Here is a 5,120-nt window from a genome sequence, read left to right as displayed (position 1 = left end):
CCAGGAGCACTGATAGAGTACTTTGAACTTCTCAGTTGCCTCAGCAGCATTCCCAGGTACACTGTCTGCCCTTGCCTGAGGGAGTAGCTATTTTCCTGACACTGTCAGTCCCTGGTCCCTACTGGCCTGCCCCACTCCCAGCTTGGTCACCTGTACCTGCCACACACACCCCTATCCCTCCCACCCTCCCCTCCCCCATGCCAACCCTTGCGAGCAGCTGAGCCAGCCCTGCCTGGGCCACTGATACCAATCATGCTGAGGCTAGCACAGACAGTCACAGGCACAGGGTAAGCTGAGGCCATGGAAATGACATTGCTGTGTACAGAAAGGATGGGGGTGTGACAGAGCCAGAGAAAGAGGAAAGAGTTTGCCAGGAAACCAGACTGACACAGGCTGAGTGGAAAAGAGAAGTTGGAACAGTACTCACAGACCATCTTGGGGCCAGTAAAGGAAGTGGAAGAAAGGTAAGAACTCAATGTACCCGGTAGTTTTAGCTCTCAGTGTGAGAAAGGGTGCAATCCAATGCATGGATTGATCACTGACCAGAAAATGAAAAGCTCCAGCGGGCCCCAGGGCATTCTGCTGGACACCATGTGTCAGGAAGATCTGTTCCTGGCCCTGGCTATGTGGCATCAAGCAAGTCATTAGCCTCCTGAGCATCGCCTGTAAGTTGGGGGTTCTTCTAAACATTGAATGAATTCAGATGAGTAAAGCTTTCAGGCCAGTATTTGAGAAATCTGAATTTCTTTCTCCTCCCATGAAAATACAAATGGTGATGATGAAAACCCACCTGTAATCTCTGCTACCCACACACTCTGTTCTCAGTGTGAAGAGTGGACACACCAAATAAATAGCTAATTATGAGAGCTAACATTTATTGTGGGCATGTTATTTGCAGGCCCTGTTCTAAGCCTTTTACAGTATTAACTCAATCCTCACACAACCCAATGGAGTAGATAATATTATTATTCCTAGTTTACAAGTGAGAAAAGTAAGGCTTAAAGAAGTTAAGTAATTTGCCCAAGAGGTATAGCTAATAAGAGGCAGAACCAGGATGAAAATCCAGCTCTAAACTGCAAAATCTATTCTCTTTTTCATTGCAGTATGTTCCCTCCCAGTAGTAAGGCAGAAAATAGAAAAAAGAGTTAAACAAGTAGAAGTCCTATCAGAGGCTTCGATGGAAATGAGTAGGCGGGCTCCTATTATTCCGTCTCCCTGTGTGAGAGAGCAGCTGCTGTGGGAGGCTTCTTAAAGAGCTCGCATTTGACAGTGGGACCCAGGGGAAATGCTACTGCTGCATTGGAGACTTAACCCCCTCCCCACTGCCAGAGATGGGTGATGGCACCTGAGAGCAAGCCAATCATATATGTAAACAGTGCAAAGAAAGCTGTGAGCAGGGGCATGGCCTCATGTTATAAAGGTATCTTGCAATAAAGGATGTGGTAATAAGTCCAAACGGAATGGTGGTGAGTCGGCAGGCAGTCTGAAACAAGCAGGGTCAAAGTTCATCTGTGTGTATACAGCTCAGTCCACTCGGAAACCAGGTGTTCCATCTGCTGCTGTAGACAGAAAGTCTTGGAATGAGGGGAGGGGTTTCAAGGAGATGCTGCCTGGGGAAGGTCAAAGCACCAACAAGTAAAAGAAATGACTACTGTTGATTTAATAGTGCCAATGATATTAGAGGTTTTCATTAAGGTTATAGTCACCACCACAACTTCGTTTATTTGCTCACTCATGTATTTACCCAGGAAACATTGAAAGAGAGCCTACTGTGTTCCAGGTCTATGCCAGATGCTGGAACATGGTAAGGAATCCCCAAATACTGACAGGGTAGTCAGGAGACAGTAGAAACAGACTCTTTCAAACCATCGGGTAAAGGTCTGCTCTCAGTGAGGGCCTTCCATGTAAACCATGGCTTTCCCTGAAAGGAGGTGATTGGGTCAGTGGGGAGTCAGAAAATACCTCCTACAATGTACAAGCCAGAAAGGACCTTTGAGAATGGGTCCAACTCCCTCCCTGTGTAGAGAAGGAAACCATGAATCTGAATTATAAAAAAAAGAAAAAAGAAAAACCTACAAATCAGGACTGTATACAGTATCAGCTAAACAGCACTATCACAAAAAGCCCAGGAGTTTAAAGGAGACAAGCATCACTGTGAATCAAGAAGGCTTCCTGGAAGAGGTGGGACTTAAGTTGGGCTTTCTTGGAAGAATAAGATGTGTGCATGTGTTTTTAGATAGTAATAAAATTATTCCTTAAAACTGTCTAAATTTCTTTTATCTGGTTAATCATCCAAAGTCCTTCAGCTGTGCAAATTTTTATTTGCTTGAGAAGATCTGCTATCAGATGTCATATGATTTATTGCATAGGCTTTGGAGTCTGACAGTCCTGGGGTTGAATCCAGACTCTGCCATTTTCTATCCGTGTGACCGTAATTTCCTCATCTGTTAATGAGGATAATAATAGCTACCTTATGATTGCTATGAGTACAGAGAAAACAATGCATGTAAAGCATGTAGTATAGGACATGACACTCAGGAAACATGACTCCTTAAAAGTTGCGATAATGACTTACCTGCATGGACCTCTGACATTTACAGTGTACCCTATATACATTAAGCTCCCATGAATTCTATCAAACAGTTAGGACATTGGCGAGCACCATGCTAGATGCTGGACACAGCCAAGTACCAGACAGACATTCTCCCTGCCTGCTCTGGGAAGACTAGAAGGATGTCAGACAAGCAGACACATGCCTGTGGTACAGTGGGAGGTGCGCTGTTAACATAGATAGGCAGTGGTAATTGGTGGTCAGCTCTGGGCACACTGTGGACTTGAAAGCTCATACCAGGGCCTGTGGGGCCTGACCTCTCTAGGGGCCTGAAACCCAGCTGCAAGATGTTCACACCAAGTCATTATCACTTCTTGAGAGTACAATTTGCTCTATATTATCTACAGCATAATTTCTATTTGATAGCAAAATCTGAACAGAAAATAAAGTTCTCTCTTACCAGTCCAGTATCCCCAAAAAACTGCATAAGCAGTAAAAATGCACGTGAGCTTACACTTCAGCAAATTTTCCTGAGTGCTCTTTTCTTCCAGTGTGCACCCAAGATGGCTCCCACTGACCCCCACCCCTGCAGTTCACACTCTTCTGCAGTTTCCTCTTTCATTGCACTGTGGTTGGTCTTTGTAGCCAACAGAAAATGGCAAAAGTGACATCATTGCTCTTCTTTTTTTAATTTTAACTTTATTTTTCAATTACAGTTTACATTTGATATTATTTTGTATTAGTTCAGATGTACAGCATAGTGGTTAGACAATCATATACTTATCATAGCACTTTTAAGGTTAGGTTATAACCTTGGGTGCTCACTCACATGCACTACCTCTCTTTCAGATTACTTGCTTTGGGGAAAGTCATGACTTGAGCAGACGCATAGAGAGGCTCACATGGCAGGAAATGAAGCCTCCCACTGACAGCAGTGTGAGTTAACTTGGAAGTGGGATTCTTCAGCCCCAGTCAAGACTTCAGAGACTACAGTCCTGGCCAACAGTTTGAGCCCATGAAAGGTCCTGAGCCAGAATTACTGGGCTAAGCCATTCCTAAATTTCTAACTGTCAGTATATTTGTGAGACAATAAGTGCTTGCTTTAAGCTACAAAGTTTTGGGGTATTTGTTTTACAGCAAAAGATAACTAACACAGTGCCTCTCCTCTGTGCTTCAAGAGTTCTGCTCCTCCTCTGTCATGGCACTTACCACACTGTGTTGTAATTACCTGTTTACATGTCTGTCTCTTCCTCAGACTGTGAGCTTAATGGAGATCTTGTCTTATTATCTTTGCAACCTCATCACCTGGCCCATGACAAATGGTCAAAAACTTTGTTAGGTGAATGACTTGCATTCATGGATCACATTAAAAGTGGCAAAGCATTGGAGAATCCATTCTCTCATAGCCTTCGTGAAAACACTAGGATATAACTACTAACATCATTCCTATTCAGCAGGTAAGGAAATTGAGGCTCAGTGACTCACTTAAATATCTCACAGCTTCATAAAATCAGTACTCAAATCCAAGTCATCCATTTCCTAGTCTATGCTCCTTCCAAACTGTTCTTCATTTAGCTTGGATGGTGGGAGGGCAGGATGGGGATAGGAGAAAAATTACTCTGGAGAATGGGGTGCTGTCCAATGATGGTGGAGTTCCATAGAAGGGGACAAAGGTGTGGCTCATTTATATATAGGCCGGGTCTCTGTGGACCTTCTGTGCAACCCACATTCAATATTTCATTTAATCCTCACATATACACAAAAAGACCCCTAAGCTAGGAAATCAATTATTTTTATTCCCACTTTACAGGTAAGAAAACCAAGTCAAGATCTCTCCTATGTTAAGTGATAGAGCTGGGACTCAAGCAAATGTATTCAAACTCCTAGTTCAAGGCTCTCTTTAAAAAACTCAGACCATTTCTTTTTCCCAGAACCAGACAATGGGGTTTTGAGTCCAGATAGAATTCCTGATTCCAGCAAGAGCCCACAGAGCAACATGTCACAGTCTCAGACAATGAGCAGCCATGAGTAATGCAAGGATTCTATCTGTGTGGTTACGTCCCACCTCACTGTCATGCTGAGTTCCAGTCACTAATTCTACGGCCCAAGCTCAAAGGTTTCACAATATTCCTTTTAGCAATAGAAGCAAATATGCTATTGTAATTAGAAGCAATTTCAGTTTGCACATCTTTAAAATGGGAAAAATAATTACATTGATGATTAAATGTGATGATGTATGTAAACTGGCTGGCCCAGAATAGGTATTCCCAAGCATTTAAATACTCTTCTCCCCTTTGGCTCTCCCTTCTATTTCTATGAGACATTATCAGGACAGGAGCACACATCCTTTTGTGAGTCTTTCTTCTCCCCATAAGCTGAAGGCTTGGTAGTGGCAATGGAAAGCAGAGGGAAAAGAGGAAATTTCTGAGGGCTCTGTGCAGTCTCTAGCCTGAAGGGAGCTCACAGTGGGATTTCTGCTTCATGTCAGCTGCACAGTGGGGCAGGAAGACCTCCATCCTCAGAGGGCAGGTATCATGCAGAGGAGAAGAAGCCCCAGCTGTTCTGTGAG

The 5,120-nt window shown here is 43.7% G+C and overlaps 1 long non-coding RNA gene across 1 annotated transcript; it reads left to right on the top strand.

Annotated features, from left to right (window-relative positions):
- The first annotated feature begins 229 nt into the window (after positions 1–229).
- LOC118501242 lies at positions 230–3,865 on the top strand. The gene is made up of 2 exons (XR_004903856.1): positions 230–464; positions 3,401–3,865. It is a non-coding gene; the product is annotated as an uncharacterized LOC118501242 (long non-coding RNA).
- The last annotated feature ends 1,255 nt before the right edge of the window (positions 3,866–5,120 follow it).

This window comes from Phyllostomus discolor, chromosome 6 (genome assembly GCF_004126475.2).
Source record: "Phyllostomus discolor isolate MPI-MPIP mPhyDis1 chromosome 6, mPhyDis1.pri.v3, whole genome shotgun sequence".
NCBI lineage: Eukaryota > Metazoa > Chordata > Mammalia > Chiroptera > Phyllostomidae > Phyllostomus > Phyllostomus discolor.
This window is presented reverse-complemented; position numbering and strand designations above follow the sequence as displayed.